Source organism: Aulonocara stuartgranti, assembly GCF_965226115.1.
Source record: "Aulonocara stuartgranti genome assembly, chromosome: 11".
NCBI classification, from domain to species: domain Eukaryota; kingdom Metazoa; phylum Chordata; class Actinopteri; order Cichliformes; family Cichlidae; genus Aulonocara; species Aulonocara stuartgranti.
The window spans coordinates 37,609,156-37,621,651 of record NC_138947.1 but is presented as its reverse complement, the minus strand read 5'-3'; the positions used below and the strand labels follow the sequence as shown (position 1 = coordinate 37,621,651).

General features: G+C 41.9%; 1 long non-coding RNA gene across 1 annotated transcript; it reads left to right on the top strand.

Annotated features, from left to right (window-relative positions):
• The first annotated feature begins 9,331 nt into the window (after positions 1–9,331).
• Positions 9,332–11,227, top strand: LOC309717817. Its single transcript, XR_014279819.1, has 3 exons — positions 9,332–9,437; positions 10,919–11,105; positions 11,188–11,227. It is a non-coding gene; the product is annotated as an uncharacterized lncRNA (long non-coding RNA).
• Positions 11,228–12,496: the final 1,269 nt, after the last annotated feature.

Below are 12,496 nucleotides of genomic sequence, written 5' to 3'. Positions count from 1 at the left end.
GCTTCACCACACGGGCAATTATGAGGTTACGACGCGACATAGGGCAAGGAAAACACAGGGCTAAAAACACAGTAACCAGGGAATGGGAGACAGGAGGGAGACACAGCTGGGAGAAATCAGACTAAACTAGACAAGGGAAGCAAACCTAGAAGCACTGACATGAGACACGCACTTTCAAAGTAAATCAGAAAACACATCGACTTAACTCAAGATACGTAAACTTAACAGAGACCGGGGGAGACAGAACATAGGAACCTGAAACGTGGGATAGGAGGGCACAGAGTAGACAACACAGAACACAGGGAAGCCACATAACAAAACCTAAGAACTAGTAATCACATAATAACGAATTAGAGAGCTAGAAATACTGAGAAATAAACCTAAATACTAGTAGTGATAACAGTGATAAAAATAATCAATGATCAAAAAAACAGAACAAAACTGGGTCCCAGGACCGTGACAACAAGCTTGTAGAGAATAGCCTGCCAAAGGCAAGCCTCTAAGTAACGAATTTGAGGATTTTTTAAATAATGTTAAATGATTTCTACAAAACATGAAGTGTGCCAGAGCTGAAGAGGTGTCTATAATATCACCTCTTCTTCAGATAACAAGGCTAGGAGAATCCGATGTCCTCCGAGTCCAAGTGAATCTCAGGTCAGTTCTCTCAATCTAAATTTGTAATTTATTTGTAATTATGACTTATTTCAATTGTATGAAAGATTAAAATGGAGTGCTGGTTTAGCTCAGTGGGTGAGCTATATGTCGTATGGCAGGACAGCATCTGGCCTGGGCCAAACCCGGGCTGTGTGTCCTCACCTCTCTCTCTGAGCTGTACTGTCTATCGTCACTGCATCTGTCCCAAAAAAGGCTAAAAGCCAAAAAAGTAAGCATTTAAAAAAAAAAAGTAAGCATAAACACAAGTGTTTCATTAAACTTCAGCTTTTTCTCCTCAACTTCCAGTCTTATAGAAATCTGTTTGCAGGAAGAATATTCTAATTTAAATCAATCAGTAATAAACTAAGGACACTGACAGAGTTTGAATTCATTTGAATACCTGACTTAGCCTTTTATTTGTTGTTATCGATCGTCTGTTTGGCTCTTACTCATAGTGTCTATAATTATTTTATCTGAACTGAGAACTAAATCAGATTTTTTAAAAGTCTGGGAAATGAGGTAGAAACTCAGAGTAAGGGCCAAGCATATGATAGATAACAACAAATAAAACAGTTCTTTGTTTGTTTGTTTGTTTATTTAAAGGACTTCCTGTCTGTGATGCAGTGAGCATTTCTTCTCCACTCCTTATCTATTCTCCACTGTAGCATGTCATTTTGCCTTCTCCCTTAGTCTCTTTTTTGTTCTGTCTCCTCATGCTCGCTTTTTACTTTTTTATTTTCGTCTTTTCTCGTTCATCCGACCCCCAACGAGTCACAGCAGCCCCTCTCCAAGCCTTGGGGTCACAGAAAACTGGGAGCTATCTCATATTTATATGGGGAGATAACCTCACATCTGGTGTGGCCTGAGATTCCCAGAGAGGTAGAGGCTAAGACCCAACCTGACACATAAACATAGACAAACAGGCAAACACAGACACAAACATGCATTCCCACCCTCATGCACATATATACATATACTCAGCACTCGCTCAACATGGAGACAAACAGAAATGAACACTGTACACACCAGAGGTGGGACCAAGTCATTGTTTTGCAAGTCTCAAGTAAATCTCAAGTCTTTATCCTCAAGTCTCAAGTCAAGTCTCAAGTAATGTCAGGCAAGTCAGAGTCGAGTCTCAAGTCACTGGTGTAAAAGTCCGAGTCAAGTCACAAGTCTGAAACTTTGAATTTCAAGTCCTTTTGAGTCTTTAAAAAAAAAAAAAACGAAAAAATAATGTTGCAGTTATGCTAAATGTAAATATTAGACCATGTAATTTTAAAATCTGTGTTTTTCTCAACACATGACAAAATAGTGAACTTAGAAAATATACACAAATTGTGAAATTGCACCTCTTTAAAATACAGCTCAATTAAACCTAGCTCCAATAATAATTTTCACCGACAGTTCTGAGATAAGCTGCATGTTATTCTTGGATGCGGTTGTAGGACCGGCTTTAAAATCACATGACAAAAATATCATACACATTAAAAAAAAACTGCATCACCAACGTAGCCTGGACAACATTTGCTAGTTAGATGAAGTCAGCTATCTCATTGTAACAAGTGTCACCTGGCAGTTTGTTGCTCTCTGCCAGGTGATTGGCTGAAGAGCTGTGAAAAGGTAGTGGGTGTGTGGGGTGAAGTCAGCGCTCTTCTGTGGAAAAAACCAGAGGCAATTAATTCACTCAGGTGCGAGTGGGTATACTGTCGTGTGACCACGAATTTTAATAGAAGAATTGATCAAGCCCTAGATCGACTGCGCGCAGGGAAACTGATCAATATTCTGTGCTGTCTCTGCTGTCCTTTTTTTTTGTTGTTCTTTTGATTGATTTGTAATTTTGTTTTGGTTAGTCCGTCCAGCCGTAGAGGCGGTTATTGATTGAGAGTAAGTTGTGTAAGGGCGGACTAACCTCTCTTTTGTTTTTTTTATTTTAATTGTTTGTGCCACTTCCCTTTATCTCTCAGATCACAGGCCATACATAGCACTGATTCCCAGCTGCGCTGAGACCCGAATTGTTTGCAGTGTGTGCCACGATTGCAGTGTCGCTAAGCGGGGTGTGACGGGTTGCAGTGTTATTTCGCACAGTTTGTGTGGTAAGTCTCATGTGCAGCTGGGATATCAGCAGGATGTGTTGTAAGTCCTGTCTGGAAACGACTGGGAATTTGTATGTTTAACTCATGTAATAAATAAATGATCAATTATTTCTTTGCCCCGTTTACTCATCCCTTGTCCTCGGTTACATCATCTTAGCATATTTATATGCATATTTATAATCATACGGTTCTTGGAGTGAGTGCATACACTCATGAAGTTTAGTAACTTCCGGTCACTGCAACAAGCCCAGGTACAGTTTACCGACGGATGGGTGCAGGACCTTGAAATGCACCGTGTAGAACGAAAGACCATCGTACGTATCATAAGTTTACCAGTCTCACAAATTGTCTCCATAAACACACATTCATTAACCGTTTATTAATAGGACCTTTGAGCTCAACGGTAATTAATTAGTAGTGGAAATAATTTCTGGTAGCATCACAGAAATGTAGCAGTGACAATAATATTGTATGCTGTAATCGTACTGGACAATTAGTGATACAAAACAACTGTTTTATCCTGTGAATAAAAGTATATGTTTTTGTCAATGTACCATAATAACAGAAGTGAAATGCAATATTGTGTCAGGACAATTCACTATTTATGCACAATAAATAAAGGAGCATAGCGCCACAATTTCTGTTCAGCGCCAGACTTGCTTGTAACCTATATCACTAATTATGTTATGAAAATGACGTATTAACTACTAAAAAACACTGACCTTCGTGTAAATGCTTGGAGCAGACTAACCTGTGAGCTGGAGTGTTCTGGGACGTTATATTTGATCTTTGAATGGCTGCAATCCAGGCCATCCGTCGCCTCTTTGTTACTTCGGAAACATGGCTCGAACAATTTCTCTTCAACGACGTAATCCGATAACAACCGATCTCTTTACCCATCGGCTTCCCGTGGCTGTCATGCGACCGGCTATTGCAGTTAATAATACAACAGCTTCTTGACATTTTTGTGTTTCTTTTTATCGCTGTATAACTGATTTTAATTGAAAGCCTGCGTGCGCTAGTACCTCTTGCCACGAGTTCCCAGAATCCTTTGCGGTTCTACCCGTGAATGACGTCACATTTTCAATCTCTATATAATATGCATGTTAAATTTTATATTTGGGGTGAAATATCAAGTCTTTTCAAGTAAACCGGTTCAAGTCCAATTCAAGTCCCAAGTCATTGGTGTAAAAGTCCAAGTCAAGTCACAAGTCTTAGAACATTTTTTCAAGTCAAGTTTAAAGTCATAAAATTAATGACTCGAGTCTGACTCGAGTCCAAGTCATGTGACTCGAGTCCACACCTCTGGTACACACACTCACACTCCCCAAATATACTCTCTATACCCAGGTCTAGGCACCATCACCCCCAGCCCCACGCCTCAGATGGCAAACAGAGAACATGGGTTTATCATAGTTTTATCATAGTATAATCTTCAAATTCAAATTCAAATTTTATTTGTCACGTACACAGTCATACACAGTACGATATGTAGTGAAATGCTTGGACAACTGCTCGTGACCTAAAGAAAACAAAAAAGGAAAAGGCTATGAATAAGATAGGAAATAAATATGAAAAATTAAAAAGGGTAAATTTAACTAGGAAGGAATAAAATATAAATTAAGGTTAAAAATGAAATAACTGTACAACACAAATTAGAATGAAGGGTAAATTTAACTGGGAAGAATAAGATAAAATATATAAATTAAAGTTGAAAATAAAATAACTGTACAACAAAATACACAATACACAATATAGAACTATATAAGAATGTATGAAGAAATATAAATATAAATAAATATATACACAATAACAGCAGCTGTACAAGTATTAACCGGAAATGAAGAATATAGTGACCAGTGTTGTGCAAAACCAAAGTCCAGAAAGTCCAGTGTGTGTGTAAGAACCATATGTGTGGGTCAGTACTGTGTGGTGGTGTGATTGAGAGACCGTATCGCCTGCGGGAAGAAGCTCCTCCTCAGTCTCTCTGTGTTGCTCTTCAGGGAGCGGAATCGCTTTCCTGACCTCAGCAGAGAGAACAGTCTGTTGTTGGGATGGCTGAGGTCCTTCACCATCTTCCTGGCCTTGGTCCAGCACCGCCTGCTGTAGATTGAGTGCAGGTCAGGGAGCTCGGAGCGGATGGTGCGCTCAGCTGACCGCACAACCCTCTGTAGAGCTCGTCTGTCCTGCATGGTGCTGTTCCCGAACCAGGTTAAGATGTTTCCCGTCAGGATGCTCTCTATGGTGCACGAGTAAAAGTTCCTGAGCACCTTGGAGGGCAGTTGGAAGTCTCTCAAGCGTCTGAGGTGGTAGAGACGCTGTCGGGCCTTTTTCACCACGGTGTTGATGTGACAGGACCATGACAGGTCCTGCGTGATGTGAACTCCGAGGTATTTGAAGCTGTCCACTCTCTCCACTGGGCACTCGTTGATGACGGGGGTCTGGTAGTTCCTCTCCTGCTTAGTGCTGAAGTCCACTATCAGCTCCTTTGTCTTACTGACGTTTAGAAGGAGGTTGTTCCTCTGGCACCAGTTCTCCAGATTCCTAATCTCCTTCAGGTAGGCCGTCTCGTTGTTATCAGAGATCAGGCCCACCACGACGGTGTCGTCAGCAAACTTGATGATGGTGGTGGAGCTGGTAGTGGCCACGCAGTCATATGTGTACAAAGAGTACAGCAGGGGGCTCAGAACACACCCCTGGGGGGCTCCAGTGCTGAGAGTGGTGGAGGCTGAGACATGTCCGCCCATCCTTACTGCCTGTGGTCTGCCAGTTAGGAAGTTGGAGATCCACAGACACATAGATGAGCTGAGTCCCAGATGCTCCAGCTTGGTGGTGAGTGTGGAGGGAATTATGGTGTTAAATGCAGAGCTGTAGTCTATGAAGAGCATTTTAACATAATTCCCCCTTCTAGTGTCCAAGTGAGTGAGTGATGTGTGGAGGAGATGAGAGATGGCATCGTCTGTGGAACGATTTGGACGGTAAGCAAACTGTAGTGGGTCCAGTGTGTCTGGTAGTGAAGAAATGATGAAGTCTCTGACCAGGCGTTCAAAGCACTTCATCACTACTGAGGTGAGGGCTACAGGGCGATAGTCATTGAGAGAAGCAGGGTGGGGTTTCTTCGGGACAGGAACAATGATGGACTCTTTGAAGCATGTGGGGATCACCGACTGAGATAAAGAGATGTTGAATATCTCAGTGAACACAGGAGCTAGCTGGTATGCGCAGTCTCTGAGGATACGACCTGGGATGCCGTCTGGTCCTGCTGCTTTCCTGGTGTTCACTCTCTTGAAGGCTCTCCTTACTTCATGCTCGGAGATGATGAGCACGTTTCCGGTGCTGGCAGTATCTTCCTGTCTGCAGCCGTTAGCGCCGCTAACACTAGCATTGTTGGAGACCTTAGCTGCAGCCTCGAAGCGAGCATAGAAAGTGTTCAGCTCGTCTGCCAGCTCGTCTGCTTTGGATCATGTGCTTGATCCAAAGCACACTGTCTGTGTACTCACTACCTAATTTATAGCCAAAGTATTCACTCACTGTCTCTCTACTGTATCGCTAGCTTAGCTTAGCTCGTAGCCAACTCACTAGTAGCATGGCCTCTTCACCTGTCCCTCCTGCACCTTCCTGCTCATTGTGTCAGATCTTTAGTTACTCCTCGGCCTCCTTTAGCAGTAATGATACTTGTAACAAATGTAGCATATTTGCAGATCTGGAGGCCAGGATTACTGAATTACTGAAAGACTCGGCTTTGCCCCCTTGATTCACCCGTAGCTAGCCAGGCCCCTGTAGCTGGTGCAGCCGAAGATAGCGTAGGCCCCGCTAGCTGTTCCCTATGGGCTCAAAATGTGGTCATAAATATTTTGTACTTGTAAAAAAGATTTGTATGTGTAAAAAAGATTTGTGTGTGCGTAAAAAAGATTTGTATGTGTAAAAAGAATTTGTGTGTGCCTAAAAAAGATTTGTATGTGTAAAAAAGATTTGTGTGTGCCTAAAAAAGATTTGTGTGTGTAAAAAGAATTTGTGTGTGCGTAAAAAAGATTTGTGTGTGGACTTAGAAAAAAAAAACCCTGCAAGTTACAAGTACGGATTTTGACCCTATTTTTCTTCCCTTCATCTGATTGGTCAATGTCACATCAATCACAAATGTAACAATCCAATCAGAGAACAGATGGGTTTGGCTGTCGAGGGGCGCTTTTTTTGAACTGCAGGTCTTTGAAGGGAATAAATGCCCTTTTACATGCCAACCCAGCGTTTTCCTTCATCACCACAAAGGAAAACAGTCTGTGGTCGTCCGAGTTTGGTGATTTTTGTGTCACAGGTCTACGTGTTTAATACAGGGACTTCCACAGCCTTTTCAACAGCGCTGCGGACCGCGGGGTGGGGGCGGGCAGTGTTTTGGAAATGACAGTCTTCATTACAAAGCTTTCTTCGTTATGAATTAGCATACATGTTTTTATTGAACATTTGAAGAACCAGCAAAAAAAACAAACTCTTGTAGAGGGCATAAAGTCATAGATAGACAAGACAAGGAGCAGGTGCATCTAGTACAGGTAGAGCTGCTGCAAAAACCCACAGAGCCCAGCAGCCAGCGTAACAAATTCTGGATCCTTTGCTTTTAGTTAGCAATTAGCATTAGCAGCACATCCTGCGTCCGATGTGAAAGGACCTTTATGCTGCGCACTGTGACTCACAGCAATGGTCCTGGGTCAGCCCTGACTTTGTGTTAAACTAATCCTAAAGTAATAATGGTATTTATAACCACTGATATACCACAACTTTTTCCTTTCAACAGCTACTGAAAGTTAGGGGACCTAGCTGCTATCGGATATTTATATAGCGATCCTCCAGCTTCAAACTGTATCACCCTTCAAGGACCTGCAGTTCAAAAAAGCGCCCCTCTGACAGCCTAACCCATCTGTTCTCTGATTGGATTGTTACATTTGTGATTGACATGACATTGACCAATCAGATGAAAGGAAGAAAAATCGGGTCAAAATCCGTACTTGTAACTTGCAGGGTTTTTTTCTAAGTCCACACACAAATCTTTTTTACACATACAAATCTTTTTTATGCACACACAAATCTTTTTTACGCACACACAAATCTTTTTTACACATACAAATCTTTTTTACAAGTACAAAATATTTATGACCACATTTTGAGCCCATAGTTCCCCGGCAGACCCCAACTTGTGCTTGCACTGGGAAGTGGGGGGAGGGGCGGTAGTTACACTCGCAGTAGCACAGGAACAGAGCAGGAGGGAAAGAGAGAGAAAGAGAGCCAGGGACAACAACGTCACATTAGAAAGGTATAGTAATCATCCACAACTATTTTCAGATGCAGATGATAAAGGATTCAGAAAGTTTATTCATGCAGGTCCATATGACAGAGAATATGCATCTTCCTTTTGTTTTGCATATTTTAATTTATATTTAATTGTGTTGTGGTTTGCAGTGTTTTGTGTTGTTTCACTTTAAATTAGTTTAAAAGGAAAAAGCTGAAATTTTAAATAGTTAAAAGTTGAAATGTAAATAGTTGGTTTTTCTATTACATGATTTATTACATTTTATGTGTAGTGAATAAATAAAAGTAAATTTATGGTGGCCCCTAGAGACAAAGCACATACAAACTCCGAAGCACGTACAAACTCCAAAACACGTACAAACTCCGAAGCACGTACAAACTCCAAAACACGTACAAACTCCGAAGCACATACAAACTCCAATACACGTACAAACTCTAAAACGCGTACAAACTCAGAAGGACGTACAAACTCTAGAACACATAAAAAACACAACAGAAGTGCTCCAGGATGCTGGGCGCAGTGTTGAGCTTTTGTTACTTAGTGGCTACACAAGCCAGCAAGTACCAACGACTGGATTTGGTGTGTGGTAGTAACAGGTAAATGAACACTTTTTAAAAATTATTTGAATATATATATGAGTGCTTGTGTATAAATTAGAGATGGCACGATACCACTTTTTTATGTCCGATACCGATATCATAAATTTGGATATCTGCCGATACCGATATGAATCCAATATATCTATTTTTTAAACTGTTTTTGTATAAGTTCAAAGTCAAATTTAAAAAGACAACACACTAAAGCTATTCTCTTATACTTGCATGCAAGAAAAAGACTGCACCCAAAATATTGCTCACTTCAACAATGCATATCTCTTCATTTAAACTTTAGCACTGTTTAGCTGTCACCACTATTAAAACATCCATCCTGAAAGTGCGCAACATTATGCAGAACTTTAAATCTAGAAGTATTTAAAGTAAAATTCAAGTAAATAAAAGTGCAACATTATACAGAACTTTAAATCTAGAAGTATTTAAAGTAACATTCATCTAAATAAAAGTGCAACTTTATGCAGAACTTTAAATGTCGAAGTATTTAAAGTAAAATTCAAGTAAATAAAAGTGCAACTTTGCAAATTCGAAAACGCCTTTGGTACTGACAAAAGGTGCAATTTTAGCAGACAAAGCAATTGCTCTCCAAACCCTATAAAAAACCAACCCCAACAACATTCTTGTAATAATGCATTTGTAAAAGAATTTCACTCTAACATGAGAGGTAGGTTCTTCTTCAGAAAGATCAACATTTCAACCTTCTCAGCTGTCAGCCTGCTTCTCCTTTCATCAATGATAATGGAGGCTGTACTGAAGAGTCTCTCGCTCTCAATACTTGTGGTAGGTGCACAGAGAAATTTAGCTGCTGTAGAAACCAGAGTGGGAAATCTAAGTTTGTTGACTTGTCAGTACAGCAGTGGATTATCTGAGCGTTGAATGGTTGGCTCACTAAGGTAAGTTTGCACTTCAATGCGTGTACTTGTCGTGGCTAACTGAGGAACAGGATTTGAGTGTTTTCCTTCAGGATTTCATCAAAAACACTTTCAAGTCTGCTTTGGCTGGAAGATTTCACCCGTGGAGTCTTCTTTGCTGGCTCCAAGACTGCTGATGTCCCCTCTGCTGGCTCTGAGGAGTTTAATGTAGTTCTCAAAAACTCCATCTTCCTCACCTCTGCCATCAAAGCATCTTTAGCTTGTTTTGAGGTTTCTACACTTGTGAAGTACTTGAAATGAAAAAAAGTTCAAACATTAATATTAAACAATCATTAAATTTATCATTAGTAGCATTCAGCAGTGTGATTAAACTATCATTCCTCATTCTTGCTATTTATTCTATGCCCATTATAAAGACCTCAACATACTTTGCTGTACTACTCTGAATCAGACAATGCATGTTATAATGCGCAATGGTGGTGTCCTGACTGAATGACAAGTCTATCACAACTAATCTAGAATGCCCTCACCATTTTCTGACAAACTCTCTCTAATGCACTCACACACACACACACACACACACACACACACACACACACACACACACACACACACACACACACACACAACAAGTTGATCTGTTAAAATAACATGAGTGAAGCCTTACATACTGTACCTGTCTTTATATCTTGGATCCAGCAGTGTTGCAACTGTGTATAGTGGCTCGGATTCCACGTCTCTGAAGCATCTGTTAACCGCTTCGAGAAGAGTGCCTTTCATTTTCTTTATTCCTTCGTCGGCCTCATTTTCTCGGGAAAGCGCGCGCTTAAGGACGCAGACAATAGGGATGACATCAGATGCAGATGAGGATGATGCGCTTACCTCCTTGTGTGGGAAGCATTCCAAACTTGCAACACCTAGCCGGTCCATTGCCTTTTTTACATTGCTGGCATTGTCTCGCAAAACAACGTGGACTTTATTCTTCGGAATTTTCCACGCATTTAACATTTCCTCCATAGCTGCAGCGATGGACTCTCCTGTGTGTGAACCACGAAACTCTTTGGCCTGCAACACTGCTTTTTGCATTGTAAAACTCGAGTCTATCCAGTGTACAGTCAGGCTTAGCAGGGACAACGGACAAACGTCCGAGCTCCAGATATCAGTTGTGTCATGGTCTGGGTGAGCAGCTGGGATTTTCCATCAGTGCCAGAGCACCCTTGGCTCCGCCCGTGGGCAGGACTTTCTCAGCTTCACGCATCTGGAGCTAATTGGGGCAATCAGGCCAAAGAGGGATTTAAGCTCTGCGCTGTCATCTCCTCCCTGCCAGTTCGGCAGCTACCTGATGTTGGTAACCGGCTTGTTTGACTCACGCTGTTTCTTGTGCTTCAGGACCTATTCTCCAGTGTCGACTGCTGCTCACAGCTCACCACTTGGATCTCAGCTCCTTTCCACCTCACTGGGAAATATCTACAAACCTCACCTGCCTGCCCTTCTGCTCACTCATCACTTTGGATCCAACGAACCCCAGGTCAGCCGTTTCACCTCCCCCTCGATACCACACCTCCACCTCCTGCAAGTAAGCTGAAAAGACTCTCATACTTACCCTCTCTGGTAATTCACTTCAACCCAGCTCTAACTCCGCTCTCCTCTCTCCCCAGTGTGACCAATACTTACCTGCCTAGATCCAGTTGTCCTCACATTCATGCCACGCTAATAGTTCCACGGCTACGTTTCCACGTCCTTGTGTTTTCACCCATATTATATATAATAATAATAATAATGGATTGGATTTATATAGCGCTTTTCAAGGCACCCAAAGCGCTTTACAATACCACTATTCATTCACACACTGGTGGAGGCAGCTACAGTTGTAGCCACAGCTGCCCTGGGGCAGACTGACAGAAGCGAGGCTGCCATATCGCGCCATCGGCCCCTCTGGCCAACACCAGTAGGCAAGTAGGGTAAAGTGTCTTGCCCAAGGACACAACGATCAGGACTGAGAGCCCAGGGATCGAACCGGCGACCTTCCGGTTACAGATGCGATTCCCAACCCCCTGAGCCACCAATAAATTGTGATAAAACGCCCTCTTGCCTCCGCTCTGTGTGTCTGCGCTTGGGTTCTGTTCAAGTTGCTGGCTTCCGTCCAGCGTGACAAGTTGTCATGCTTAACGTGAGAATTATTTCCAAACTTTTGGAGATGAACTTGCATACCTGTTTGTAATTGCCTGGGATAGGTTCCTCCGAGATGAAATGCCGGTTTGGCAGCATGTAGCGAGGCTCTAAATGCTCAATTAAGCGTCGAAAACCATCATTTTCCACAACAGAAAGGGGCTGGTCATCAAGCACAACAAATTCAACTATTTTCTCCGTTATCAGCTTCGCTCTATTGCTTTCCAGAGGGAATTTTTTACATCTCTGAATATTTTCCAAAAGCGTTTTTTGATACGGTACACTTTTCTGCTTGGCTTTGGAGGCCAGGCTAAATTCCGTGTCCCCCTTTGCGTGGTGTTTCTGTAAGTGTTTAATCATGTTTGTGGTGTTAAAATTCCCCAAACTGCTACCACCTCGCAAAACACTTGCATCGCATAAGTTGCATTCGGCAGTCTTGCTTTTTTCGTCTTTTAGTTTGAAATAAGTCCACACTGCTGACATGATGGCTCTCAGCTCTCCCACACGATAGCTGCTCGATCACGTGACACAAACTGCTCTGACGTGCTAAGGTCATGACCTGGGTTATACCATGTTAGCAAGTTTTTGAGGTGCTTCTGTGATATTTACTGGATCGGATAAAATTTTTAAATTTCTCTCCGATATCCGATCCAGTAATTTACGTCTGAATATCGGATCGGTCAGTCTCTAGTTTAAATACACAAACAAAACACGTATGCTTTCAATTGTGTAATTTAAGTGATCTAGGTAGCTAGATGGCACTGTTTATGTGATGGCATGCCACATCTGGCCCGATCA